Below are 15,135 nucleotides of genomic sequence, written 5' to 3'. Positions count from 1 at the left end.
AATCGATCCTATTAAGTGTCTATTTTTTTGTGGATACTCACAATAAAAACAAAGTGTTGTGCTTTTCGTCAAATAAAGAAAAATAAACATGATGCGCGTTTTGCCTTCTCTCTCTCAGTAAAGTCCATTCTGAAACGCGTCCGAAAAATTAACTGTAACTCAGTCAATACTTGTCACCGAGATACGAGAGATGTATCTTTATGAAGCTGAAATTCTCTTATTTTAAATGAAGTAATTTATATAAAAACATATTTCCAGTTTATGTAATCCGTTTGAAACCAAGGAGAGGTACAGTTTTTTCGTTCTCCCTTCATTATCTTTAATTAGCTGAGGCCGCCACGCCCCCAGAGCTTTTCACATGGTAAATAGGCGATCTATGCATCGCACACGCGGCACGCCCCCCGATGAATGCCATAACACCACGAAGTAACTTTCTTCATCAGAATCACTGATAGTTCATCGCGTTTTGAGGATGGCAGCACGCTACTCCTTCAGAGGATTATGGACAGCAGGGAAAAATTCACCTTTTCCTTGAAACTCACGACGAACAGCTGCATTTCGAAGAACGAATTGACCCCGCCGATGATACAAGCTCGGAGTAAGTTGTTTAGTGTTATATAATTCCTTTTCTGATCATAGAGCTCAAATGAATTTTCAGACTATATTTTGCCTAGTTTTGACATAGGAAATAATATTTATATAGGAAATATTACCTATACGCTCGTGTAAACTTTTTGAATAACTGCTTAGGTTATAATGATTTAGTGAAATATATCGATCCGCAAGTTTTGTTTGAGTACTTCAGTGGTCTAGTGGCAGATCTTTTGCCAAGCGTGTCAGAGGTTACTAAGGTTTCTAATCCGCCCTCGGTATAGTTTTTTTTTCCCTCATCAAAACCGAATATGTTCATCAGTGGTTATGTTACCGGCCTCAGACCCAAATCTGGGCTGGCAGCAAGGGTACACAGGCAGTGAAGCACTGTGCACCTGTGAAACACTGTGAAATAGTAAAGAGACAGACAGGATAAGCGTCTTTCCCTTGACGCGTCAGCTTTACTTCTGAGATCGCACAATAGTAACAACTGTAAACATTTCTTGAATTACATTCAGAAAAATAACTTCATCTGTACATAGCTGATAGGTAATATAACTCATACATACTCTCAGTACCTGAATACACTCCTGTGATCCATAACCACAAAGTAATATATTTTTATATATTACATACTATATGCATAGAAGAACAGATACAAACTAAAACATGAAAATTTTACATAAATCTCACTTTTAGGTTATACACAAGCAAAATATTCTCACACACAATTGTGTAAAGCTTAAATGTACCCAGTATGAAAAATACATAAATCAATAATACCTCTGAAACCCGAACGCCATGTTCTATACACCACTTCACTCTCATTACCTCGTGTCACACATTTACACGACACGTGTACCCGTAAAGCATTCAAAATGGCGTTCGAAATATAACTGCGTCACATATGCTCAACTTAATCAGTTTAAACACAAATAACAAATACCCTTGCATTACTAATGCAATTAAACATTACAATTATGTGATCCGTCTTGAAACGCTTCTAAATGTATTTAACTGATTAATCTGTTTATAAACGTCGAGGTAATCAAATCTATATAAACACATTTAAACACGAAAAAGTTACTTTAAACACTTCACAGTTACTTCTTTAAACCTTCTCGTTATCTCATGAACAGTTGGAAGTATGTCTAAAGTGTATTTTATTTACCTGTGAAATAGTAAAGAGACAGACAGGATAAGCGTCTTTCCCTTGGCGCGTCAGCTTTACTTCTGAGATCGCACCCGGGACAAATCTAGTCTCAATAGTATACTTTACAGGAGCGCTCAAGCGCCCTCCGCTGGTGTGGCGGCGAACTGATTCTTGACTGTTAGTGTTCTTATTCAAAAAATAAAGTGGGGGGGGGGGGGGGGGGGGGGGGCGTTTTCCATCAATTATCTGGTAACATCTTTTATTACATCCGTTACACTTACAGTCTATATCAAGCAGTTGTGTGCATTTTATTTTGTGATTTCACCGGAATGAATAGTGTCCGCCGCAACGGCGATAGATTGAAGAGCGCGTCCGAGTGAAGACTGCGCGCGCGCCCCCACAAGAGAACACTGTATCAATGACACTGATAGCAGCGGACACGAGCGCTTAGCTTGAGTTCAAAAACAAAACATTTTAGTGCTAGATCTCTTATTTAAGAGCGAACTAAATGAATGATCTGCTAGTTAACTGGAGATGTTTTATTTGTATTAGGTACATCCGTGCCTCAATGTTTCCAAAAGTGGTGGGTACAAAATGACTCATGACGAAATCTGGTGGGGACGCGTACCCACCGCCCCCACCGAAATCGACGCCTATGCAAATATGTGATACTGTCTAAATACAATATATTTTTTATATATAAATGTTCAGTTTTGGTTAGTCTATTACCTAGGCTGCCAAGGCAACTGCAAAAGGCTGCAAATATAAATGGACAGATGTCAGCATCAGTGAGATGTACCGCTAACTTACCTAACTAACCATCAGCCTTCAGAAATCATTCTGATATGATTTTTTTTTAATCAATGTTGGAAACAGTTGTGCTGCTTAATTTTTTTTAACCTGTAATAGTTTTTTTTTAGGATTCTTTGAATAAATTTTTTTAAATAAAAAAAAACAAACAAGTTTGGTCTTGTTATGTTTGTTTTTTTGAAAGGATGTGTTAAGTGATAGGAATGACTTTAAGTCTTTACGTTCTTATAGGAAAGATTTCTATTTTGAATAAATGCTGTTCTTTTTTAACTTTTTATTCATCAGTGAATCATTCTTAGTTCAGGCTGCCTCACAGCACCTTGATGGGCCATTGGGGGAGTGTCTTTAGTCTTCCCAGGTGTAAATCACATTAATATTCATGGCCATTCACACTCCCACGCATACAGCAGTGCTGTACAAAAACTGACGTAAGAAATTTAAATAGTTATATTGTTGTTTCTGAAAGAGTGGTCAGAATGATTTTCACTTCATTTTGAAGTAAAAATTCTAGCCTACAAGAATAGTAACTAAAAGTCTTGTGGACAACTATTCAGTATGTGTTAAATGGCCTTATTGCGATGACATTTTTTTTCCCAAAACGTACTAACCACGCATATTTTTTTTCTTCTATAAAATGCAAACATGTACATCCATTTTGCTCACATATTATTGTAGCAGAGTTTGTGCTGAATACAGCAAATTTATATGTTGGCAAATGGTATGATATAAGTAGCTGAAATAAGCACAAATGTCAGGGCATGTCAAAACATCTCAAGGGCCCCAAAAACACCTCAGACCCCAGAGGGTTAACTCACCTCCTCCTCTCTTTGGCAGTTTTCTCTAAATCACTGGTTCGACACAAATGATTCACAGATGGTTTGAAGCTTTGTGAAACGTGTTTCGAAAGCAATCACAAGTTGTTTGTGTTTTATGTGTTCCTCAGAGAGACATTACATCCAATACGAGTTTACAGTCCTGACCAAAACAGACTCGTTTCCCGCGTTCAGTGCTGTGTGTGAGTCCGACGACAAACTGATCGCTCACTACAGTAATGCAAAAAGAGTCTGGATAAGAGAGAATCTGACTGACTGGACCAAAGCTCCTGCAGAACCTCCTGAATCCAGAGACTGGTACCTAGATCTGCTGCACTCACTGTCAAAGTGCATACCATCTGCAAACTGTTCTTGTGAGTTTACATGTTAAGAGAGAAGCATTAATCAACATATGACCTTAGGTGACTTGCGATTACAGAGGTGTCATTTATCAGTCAGCCCCCATATCCAGTATATACGTGTGTGTGTGTGTGTGTGTGTAGCGAACTCATTAGTGTTGTTCTGTGATTGTAGATCATGTTCTTCAGAGAATGTCTGGCTGTAAACTGGATGATGGATCAGTGAATCCGACTGTCTTTAATTATTTTGGATTAGATGGAGAAGATTTTATATCCTTTAATTATGACACTATGCAGTGGGTTGATAAAAGCCCGAATGCCAAAGAAACTAAAATGAAATGGGATCGTGAAATTGAACGCAACAAAATCAGCAAGGATTACCTCAAGAACTGCCCTGAGTGGATCTCAACATTTAACAATACAAAAAAGAGTAAGTTATGATCTGATCATCATTTTATTTATCTCCTGTCTTTGAGTGTGTGTGTGTGTGTGTGTGTGTGTGTGTGTGAGAGAGCGTGTGTGTGTGTGAGATCGTGCCTGTGTGTGTGAGAGCGTGTGTGTGCGTGAGAGCATGTGTGTGTGTGTGTGTGTGTGTGTGCGTGAGAGAGTGTGTGTGTGGTGGTGATGGCGCAGTGGATAAGACACATGCCTTTGGTGTGAGAGACCCGGGTTCGAATCCACTGTGAGACACCAATGTGTCCCTGAGCAAGACACTTAACCCCTAGTTGCTCCGGAGGCGTGCCACCTCTGACATATATAGCAATTGTAAGTCGCTTTGGATAAAAGCGTCAGATAAATGTAAATGTAAATGCAATAGGATGTTTCTCTTACATGCATGGGTTATTTATCATAATTATCATCACCAGTGAGGATTGGTTCTGAAATGTTAGTGATATTTTAATTTCCCATTCGCATTGTGAAACACATATTAAAATATATCTAAAGAAAATCATTCAAGGTTAAATCATTTATGCAAAGGTTCCCTTTCAGTCGCTCACGTTCGACGTAGTCGACGTGTCGACTGCTTGGGATCAAGCTTAGAGAGCCTGTCATCTTCGAGTACTGTTAAAACGAGCCAATGTACATTGGTACATCACACACTCCACCCCCCGGCGCGGGTATAAATACGGAAGTGGATGCACGCACTAGTTGTCTTTCGGTTCGGAGCCGATCGTTTGATGTCTCTGAAGAGTGCTTTTGTTTACAACGAGCGAGTGTGTCAGTGTTCTTCTGGAAGACTCTCCAAGTGCTGGTGGTTTCTACAGCACGAGTGCAGCGGTGTTCGCGAGCTTTGAGCTCTCAACTGCTGTTTTAACAGCAATACATTTCTAAATGTTTGTGTGTGTTGACGGCTGGTTAGAGGGCGAAAAAGTGAGTGCTTCACTGTTTCAGTTCACTGCTCAGTGTTGCCGCGGTCATTCCCCTGTGTGCACCGGCACTGGTGATGGGTCCTATTTCCTGAAAGAGCAACACTGGTTGCGTCTTTTTCAAGATGTCATTCCACCTGTGCGTTTCTGGATGCGTTCGTTCCCTTTTCCTCTAAACGGTCACAATTGTTGCATCACGTGTTTGGGTTTACAGCTCACTGAAGCAGCTTTTGTGGACGGTTTATGTTCCCATTGCGGGAATATGACTGTTGCGGTGTTGAGATCGAGACTCGCCTTCGTCCATGAAGCGCGAGTCCCCATTACCATGCCCCACCCACGGGTGCCGTGATCAGAGGATAGTGATGGATGTCTCGCCCGGTAACCATTCCCTGTGGGCTCCTCACTCCTCCATCACACCGCAGCCGATGGAATTCCTGTTGAACGTGCTGGTCCCTCTGTAATGGACCGATCAGCCGTTTCAATTGGGGTTCCCCAGAGGATTAGATGTCGATAGCAGCATCGAAGGGTGAGCTGGCCTCTGGAGATGACGACTCGGCTGTGTTTTCTCCCTCTGGGAGTTTAACGTTGGCCGAGCCAGATCCAGAAATGTCAGCTATGCTGAAACGAGCCGCTGAGGCTGCCGGGCACGAGTGGGACCCTCCACCGTGTCCTGTTCAGTTTCGGTTGGAGGATTGGTATCTCGGGGCGGGCCGCGCTGGTTCTCAGCTCGCCGCCCCAGTGCCTTTTTTCCCCGAATAGCCTGAATAGCTTTTCCCCCTCACTACCCTTGATGGAGGAGCGGTGAAGGGTTGCGAGGCTATCCCTCCAGTGGAGCGGTCTGTCGCAATACAGGTGCACCTGTGTCCGGCGGCCGCTGCCTTTTGGGGGGATCCTCGTCTCCCCCCTAAGGCCTGTGAGTTCTCGTCCGTTCCAACAGGCAAGGCGCCTCCTCTTGCGTGCCATGGCGCTGCAACAGGTCTGTTGAGTAACCAGAGTAATCTCGCCCACGGGCTGAGTATCTCTTTTTCAGTTCAGGAGAAGGACTCGGTCCAACACGTCTCTTCAAGAAGAGTGTGTTTGGCTGGTGCTAGAAGTGAGAAAGGGTTACACTGAAAAAACTTTCAGAGGCTCCTGGGGCATATGGCAGACGCAGCCGCTTGGTTTCCTCCATATGAAGACCGCTTCAGCACTAGCTTTATGATCAAGTCCCGAGGTGACCGTGGCAGAGCGGCACGCCCTGTGTGAATGAAAAGATCACCCCGGCCTGCCGGCAAACCCTCAGCCCGTGTTCAGACCTTCAGGTCCACTAACACCGACTGAGGCGCCATGTACAAAGGGCATGCTTTAACAGAGGCCTGGGCGACCTCGGTCTGCATTGGTATTCGTTACCTCGAGTTGGCAGTTCACCTCGCTTTGAGCCACCGCTGCTCAGCGAGCTGGTACTGGTCTAAAAAGACAACATCGCGACCGTTGTGCTAAGCTGCCCTCGCATGTCACAACTCGCCCGTCACCTCCTCCTTGGAGTAAGAAGCTTCTGAGGTTGCTTCATTCCACTATAAAATTCTTCCGGCCTGCTCAATCGTGCCGCCAACGAGCCTCACGACAGCTATGGCCAGGGAGAGTGGAGACTCCATCCAGAGACCACTTCGGGGCCGCACAGTTACATCTGTTGCCTCTCCGGACTCGACCCTCTGCCAGTTGTGTTTCTGTCTGAGCGGACATCCCTTGGACAGACACTGGCTCTCAGCTGACACCGGAGCCCCGCAGAGATGCGTTCCCCAGTGAGCCTTCTAAGAAAGCGGCTATGCGATTCATTATCGCTTGGCGCTGCTCAAGTTCAGTGATTTTCATCACACTCAGGTGTTGAGCAGAGATGCCCCTGAGCTCAGTGAACTTATTACACTCAATGTTGAGCAGAGATGCTCCTGAAGCTCAGTGATCTTCAAATCTAGTGTTGAGCAGTGCTCCTGTCTTGTGCGCGCATGTCGCTTGCACCTACTGTGCTAAGTCAGGAGTGCAACAGGTCTTGATAGTTGCCCCTTATTGGCCCAACCAGACCTAGTTCCCTTGACAGCCTTCCTGACTTCTCCTGAATACATTGGGGCATGATGGCACCCACGTTCAAAAAACTGGACAGTGAGGTTCAGGTGGCTACCACAAGGATATGTGGTAGTGACCATCACTTCTGCAAGCACCCCCTTTAAGATAATTTTCGCTAAATTAGAAGTGGAACCTATTCGTTGAATGAATTTTCTCTCCGTGAGGAGATCCTGAAAGCGTTCGGTCATTTCAGTGCTCTCTTTCCTGCAGGTGTTTATTTGTTAAGTGCATTATTATTTTCTTCTCCAGGTTCTCCAGATGTTCATGTCTTTGCGAGGAATGTTCCTGATGATGAAAGTAAGCTGGTTCTGGTCTGTCTGGCCACTGGTTTCTACCCCAGAGATGTTCAGATGAACATCAGAAGGAACAGAATTAATCTTGAGAATCAAACATCTTCTGGAATCAGACCAAATGCTGATGAAACCTTTCAGAAGAGAATCAGTGTGAAGATCGACAGAAACCATGAAGGATCTTATGACTGTCGGGTCACTCACAGCAGTCTGACAGAACCTGTTACAGTAAACTGGGGTAAATATCATCATATTTACCCTCACATATTTGTAACAGGAGAATATGATAATGCTGGAATAGATTAAAGTTGCCGTTTTAATAGTTTATGATGTTGATATAAAACATTTATTTAAACATTTTTATTGAGTTTGTTTTTATTTATTATATTTTTTTCACTCTGCAGATGGAAAATGTTCTATCTGTGAATCAGAATCTCGATGGTCTAAAGCAGGAGTGATGACTGTAGTTGGAGCTGTAGCTGTAGTTTTGGGTCTTATCGCTCTCATTGGGATTCGCTGGTACAAGAGAAGGTCAAATGGTGAGTAATAAATATTCAGCATGATCAAATTCTTTTTTGCCCCCTCTGTTTAAAGACATTTTTAAAATGTATGAACTATAAATGAAAAGTTTGGCAGTTTACAATGGTAGAAATATGTGGGCATGGTGAAAGAGATTTTGATCATTTTGAAACAAATGAGAAGTGTGAATAAATGTACATATGTTTATATTTATTATATTATTTATTTACAAGAACATAATATGTATTTTATACTGTATCTTTCCGGTCAGAGGAGAAGTTCTTCCTCTTACGGCGCAGTGATCGGATACCGATGGCCAGTCCAGATTCGACCATGATGATCATGGATCTACAAGCGGATGGATCTGAACGGGTCATTAAATGAAATGTTTTTCATGTTTGTTCATTCTGAATGTGTTATACTTTTCCAGTTATTTTCGGCAAAATGTGCATTTTGTTCTGAGTCAACTCTGCTTTATTAACAATAATGTTGACAAATCTTGTTTATTATGTTCTTTATGCTCGGCAGAAATATGATGCTTTCACATTTGAGAGTCTCTTGAAACATTTCAAAGGGTCGAGATCACGTAATAAATGTTACATTCAGTTCTCTAGTTCAGTCAAATGGACAGAAGGGAATTGTGAATTAGTGTTTTATATAGAAGTGAAACATCTGGGAGTTTAAAATCTTCTGTTTTCTGTGATCTGATCAAAAGTGAAACAGAAAACACATTTGAAACGCTTGTTAAACCAGTTAAACACGGATCAGTTTCACAGTGTTTTACTCTTCAGAAGGCAAACAGTGAATTATTAACAGTTTTTAACATAAAACTCAAACTCATCACCTTTAAGAACTAAGACTGTTATAAATTGCAAAGCCAAGGCATTTTTTAGCTCATTATTTTTACCTTGTTGAAAATCATAATGTGGGGAAAAAAACTAGTCAATAATTATTATTACATTTAATACTTATTACTATTAAATAATATTTTCAGCTATTTTCAGCTGCTACCAGGCAGAGTATAATTTTGTTACCAGCAGTTATTCACTGTTTCTCTCTGTTCACAGTGTGCGTGCGTGCGTGCGTGTGTGTGTGTGTGTGTGTGTGTGTGTGTGTGTGTGTGTGTGTGTGTGTGTGTGTGTGTGTGTGTTATTCGCTGTATCTCTGTATCATCTGCTGCTAACATACTGACAGCAAGTGAGATTATTATGGGGTGCATGAGTTATGTTCAGTACTGGGATCAGACAAAATACTTTAGAAATAAGTTTTTACATTTGTGGTTTAATATTTTCATTAAAAATATTATGAAATCATAAAAAAAAAATTAGACATGTTAAAAGTTTAATCACTAGATAGTGTTTGTTCATCATTGTTACTTTTCATTCCTCACCTCAGCCTCTCTTCTCTTACATGAATCAATACATGAACTACTGTAAGTGTTATTAATCTACTGTAAGTGTTATTAATCTTATTAATCTACTGTAAGTGTTATTAATATACTGTAAGAGTTATTAATCTACTGTAAGTGTTATTAATCTACTGTAAGTGTTATTAATCTACTGTAAGTGTCATTGTCGTGATTGTTTAAACTTTTAGCAGACGGTTAAAGTCTACAGGCTGATTTTATATAATGATCTTCCACTGAAATAATCGTCCTTCCTTTCAAATGATGTTTTTAAAAACTGCCCGGTGACTCGTTTTCTAGTTTTTGAGTCTGTGTAAAAAAGTTGTTAAAGGGGTCATATAATGGTACATGCACTTTTACAAGTTGATTGTACTGAAATGTGTGTTGGCAGTGCCTGTACACAACCATCATATAATGATAAAAATCCATCCAGTGGTTTTTGTTTTAATCTCCTTATATGTTTTCCCCTGCCTCAAATCGAGCCGTTCGAGCCTGTGACGTCAATAAAACGGACGCCCCTCCCACGATTGTTGATTGACGGGAGCGTTTCAACACAGACCCGCCCTCGCACATGAGGTAGCTGTCAATCATAGTCTGCGCGGCGCGGACCGGACCGGTCATTGTTGATATGCTGGAGCACTGTCTATGAGCAGAATGGCGTCTAAGCGATTGTGGTGTTCTGTTCTTGGGTGTAATAACGAACACAGTCATTTTAATGTTCCTAAATCCGAACCGCTGAAGACGCAGTGGCTGAGTTTGTTTTCGAAGGGAATATTCCCCACGAGCAACGTCAATGCTCTCATGTTTGCTCGAATCATTTCTCACCAGACTGCTTTATAAACGAGGGTCAGTATAAAGCTGGATTTGCTAAGAAGCTTTGCTAAAAAGGATCGGTACCAGATATTCGTGTTCCTGCTGAACCTCCAGAAGAACGGAAGTGAGTGTAATGTTTTATTAAACTTTATATTAATATATTAATCTTTGCAAATCGCTAGCTGCACGCTTCACAATGAATGCGTCTAAGGTTTACACTCAGGGTACATTACGGCATGTTTTCTATGTATGACGTTCTCAATATAATTCATAATCCCACGTTTATAATGAACAACGCGTTATGGTTATTGTGTTATTGTGTTACAAACGGTGCACAGAACAGAGAGGCGGGGTGAGCAAAGCTCATGATCATTTAAAGTCATATGCACTGAAACGGCGTGCTGAAAACAGAGCTGTTTTTGACCAGGTAAAATATGTGTTTTCTTACAATACTAATGAGAATTTTTAATTAAAGTATATTACAAACTTTTAATTTAGACCCTAAAGAATCATATTAGCTTGTACAAAAATGGCATTATATGACCCCTTTAAGAGTGTGGAGTGTGGGTTTTTTTTGTGCACTTACGCGTGCCTTACGAGGACTTACAAGGACTTACAAGGACTTACAAAGATAACAGCTACACGTGTATGCACTATGCAAGCACTATATACAGGATTTACCCTACTTTATCGACACAAATTAATAAGTCAAACACCCACCCAGAAATAGTCTATAGGCTCTCTGTGAGTTCACTTGAACTAGAGTTAAATTAGGCTACTCGTCAGGATACAGAAGAATACCATAATACCTCCGTTCAATTAGGCCTAAGACATCGAGAGTCACGCAGATCTATAACAACCCAGCCACAACACATAATTAGGAATAACATGCCTTAACACAGAATGGATTTCAAGTAATTCGCTCACAGATCAATGGCCTCCAACGTTTATATTTTTTCTACGAATTTTTGAGTTAACATGTAGCCTACTAAACATGATTGGAATTTGCACCGCAGCGCCACCACACCTTGATGCTCATGACAATAGCATAGGCCTCGTTATCTTTATTGAAGTGAATTAGGATTAAATCGCCGTCATTCATGAATGAATGATATTTTTGCTATTTTACACATAATAATCCAGGATGATCATATTACACAAAACTGAAATTGCATGCTTGCATGCCACAGCGCGGATGAACACAATGTTTGAGGAGAGTGTGTGTGTCAGTCACCGCCGGTGTGGATACTGGCATTCAGAATCACAGATTATTCTTTTTGGAAGTATGACCAACATAATAATTTTCACCCTAAAATGTCATCAGAACAAGTGAGTAACATCCACTTTTGATCTTCTGACCAACTAAGGGGAAAAAAAACCATTGCAGTAAATCGCGCTAATTAAATAACGATCGATTATCATATCACATCAAACCGTGCAAACTTTGTTCTCAATTTGGTAATGTTAACAACATCAGCATTGCGGGACTACATTTAATGCCCTTCAGAAATTTATCCTATTTATCTCAGTCCAAAGTCTTGCATTTTACAGCGGGTGAATCTCTAGTTGTCACTGTTGATTGTCGTTTGAACCTTTCTGGATCCGCCATCAAATTGATAAATTTAATAATATCAAGAGCTGTGAGAAAAGGCTATAAATCTCCACCTCCAACATCCTCACACGCAATATAGCTTATACTAGCCGAGACTCTTCTTTATGTGTACAGATGTGTGTGTACAGATGTGTGTGTACAGATGTCCGTGTACAGATGCGTGTGTACAGATGTGTGTGTGTACAAGTGTGTGTGTGTACAGGTGTGTGTGTGTACAGATGTGTGTGTGTGTGTGTACAAGTGTGTGTGTGTGTGTGTGTGTGTGTGTGTGTGTACAGGTGTGTGTGTGTACAGATGTGCGTGTACAGATGTGTGTGTGTACAGATGTGTGTGTACAGATGTGTGTGTATACAGGTGTGTGTGTGTGTACGTGTGTGTGTACAGATGTGTGTGTACAGGTGTGTGTGTGTGTGTGTGTGTGTGTGTACAGTGTGTGTATGTGTGCAGATGTGTGTGTACAGATGTGTGTGTACAGGTGTGTGTGTGTGTGTGCAGATGTGTGTGTACAGATGTGTGTGTGCAGATGTGTGTGTACAGATGTGTGTGTACAGATGTGTGTGTGCAGATGTGTGTGTACAGTTGTGTGTGTGCAGATGTGTGTGTACAGATGTGTGTGTGTACAGATGTGTGTGTGTGCAGATGTGTGTGTACAGATGTGTGTGTACAGATGTGTGTGTGCAGATGTGTGTGTACAGATGTATGTGTGTGTGTGTGTGTGTGTGTGTGTGTGTGTGTGTGTGTGTGTGTGTGTGTGTGTGTGTGTGTGTGTGTGTGTGTGTGTGTGTGTGTGTGTGTGCAGATGTGTGTGTACAGTGTGTGTATGTGTGCAGATGTCTGTGTACAGATGTGTGTGTACAGGTGTGTGTGTGTGTGTGCAGATGTGTGTGTACAGATGTGTGTGTGCAGATGTGTGTGTACAGATGTGTGTGTGCAGATGTGTGTGTACAGATGTGTGTGTACAGATGTGTGTGTGCAGATGTGTGTGTACAGATGTGTGTGTGTGTGTGCAGATGTGTGTGTACAGATGTGTGTGTACAGATGTGTGTGTGCAGATGTGTGTGTACAGATGTGTGTGTGTGTGCAGATGTGTGTGTACAGATGTGTGTGTGCAGATGTGTGTGTGCAGATGTGTGTGTACAGATGTGTGTGTACAGATGTGTGTGTACAGATGTGTGTGTACAGATGTGTGTGTGCAGATGTGTGTGTGCAGATGTGTGTGTGCAGATGTGTGTGTGCAGATGTGTGTGTACAGATGTGTGTGTGCAGATGTGTGTGTGCAGATGTGTGTGTACAGATGTGTGTGTACAGATGTGTGTGTGCAGATGTGTGTGTACAGATGTGTGTGTACAGATGTGTGTGTACAGATGTGTGTGTGCAGATGTGTGTGTGCAGATGTGTGTGTACAGATGTGTGTGTACAGATGTGTGTGTACAGATGTGTGTGTACAGATGTGTGTGTACAGATGTGTGTGTGCAGATGTGTGTGTGCAGATGTGTGTGTACAGATGTGTGTGTACAGATGTGTGTGTGCAGATGTGTGTGTGCAGATGTGTGTGTACAGATGTGTGTGTACAGATGTGTGTGTACAGATGTGACGTAATGACTCAAAGACATGCTCGAATCTACCGTTGAAATCCACCAGTACCACTGGAGTTACAAACATTATTACAAGCTTACCGCTTTGAATCGAGCTAAGGCAAGCAGATAGCGTTGAACACTGGCTGGTTATGTATTTTCTCAAAAATGTATTTTGAATAGCCTAATCTTTAACCCAAAAAAAGCTACGGACTGCAGCTTTAAATATAGTTTATCCTTATTATTATTATTTAATGAGGCTATAAATTAGCCTAATTATAATCAACACCTGCAAGTGTACACTTTGAAGAGTCAACTTTAAACTGCATATTGCCTAATCAAATTGCACTTCCAAAAGTCATACATTTGTGAAAAAAGAAAAAAAAAAGAAATAAACGAATTCTTTTAAGTAGGCTATAGCCTAATAAATAAAACATGAAAGGCAAAGATCAGAACATTTAATGAACAAACCCGGGTTCTGGGTTGTTGTTTAGGCTAATTTAGTTTTATACGTTCTCATATATTTTGTTCTAATAATCTCACAAGTAATAATCTCAAGGTTTACTGTATTTTACACGATTCTTTGGATCTTTTGAATAGCGCGGGTTTGGTGAAGTGTAGGTAGGCTACAAAAAAACAAACATTGTCACGTGTAGCACCTTCCTCTTCCTGAAGAAGCATGAGGTAGTTCCATCGCCAATCTGATAAACTGGAAAATGTTTTCTTTCTTGTTTAAAATCATTTTCTTTAGTGAGGTAATGGTTCGGCGTATTTCTGGTCTTCATCTACGCGATGGGCATCAAGGTAAGAACAGAGTTAATTTTTACTTATGATCCTGATGAATTATAACTTTTAAGTCTAAGCTGCTTATGCAACCGGCCACAGGTTAGGCTATTTAAAATAGTTTTTTCGATGTTTATGCGACTTTTCAGACTCCTTTATTGACTTTTTTTTTTTTTAAAGAGCCTATAGCGACTTTTTGGACAAACTTTAATATCCTAAAATGTTGCCAGTAGCCTGTCCTGCGAGCGCGAGGTCTTGCTTTCCCCCTGCCGTCACTCTCTCTGCATCTGCATCTCCTGTTTAGCGAACGGAAGAGGACCAGAAGCTCATTCTGACGCACGGTCGTCATTGCATGTGCCAGTGGATAGCGTCACATTATCGCGACACACCTGACTGACACCGAATCGCGGAACGTCACCGTATGTTGTGACACCTCCAGTAGTGACTGGCAGATGAATCGTGACACTTAATCCTAAATAAATAGCCTAAGTTTGTGATATTTTAAAAAATCAATTAAACGCATTAAAGTCAGTAGCCTAATATTTTTTCAAACGTGTTATTTATGACCCTCTTGGAATTGCTCTGTTTATTATGTCAGGTCTGTATTTGATTGGCATGTGTCACTGAATGTTTTGTAATACCAGTGCTCAAGGGTGTAACTTTTTTTTTCAAAATGGGGAAACATTTTCCGATTTGAATCCAATTTCCTGCATTACATACATTGAGGGAATATGGGGACACAAAATACAGGAAATAATTTGATTATAATGATAAATTATGCCAAAAAGAAGAATAGTATACTAATATAATATAGGCTACTATACAAGAAAAATACGTCTTACTTTCTTAATTGTTTAATAAGGGCCGATCGACAAGACTTTCGAGAATCATTTTATATTATTACAAAACATTTTTTTTTGTGGATAAATAAAATTAAAATAATGTGA

The 15,135-nt window shown here is 40.9% G+C and overlaps 1 protein-coding gene across 1 annotated transcript in view; it reads left to right on the top strand.

The window, feature by feature from the left end:
* The window catches only part of LOC130075526 (H-2 class I histocompatibility antigen, K-K alpha chain-like), a gene marked incomplete at its 5' end in the record, with an annotated part of 35,298 nt that overhangs the window by 8,307 nt on the left and 11,856 nt on the right, over positions 1 to 15,135 (top strand). The gene's annotated exons all lie outside the window — the stretch shown is intronic.

The sequence above is a fragment of the Rhinichthys klamathensis genome, unplaced genomic scaffold, assembly GCF_029890125.1.
Source record: "Rhinichthys klamathensis goyatoka isolate OS25496 unplaced genomic scaffold, OSU_Roscu_1.1 h1tg000582l_1, whole genome shotgun sequence".
NCBI lineage: Eukaryota > Metazoa > Chordata > Actinopteri > Cypriniformes > Leuciscidae > Rhinichthys > Rhinichthys klamathensis.
The sequence above is the reverse complement of the archived record's forward strand: the minus strand, read 5'-3'. Positions and strand labels throughout refer to the sequence as shown.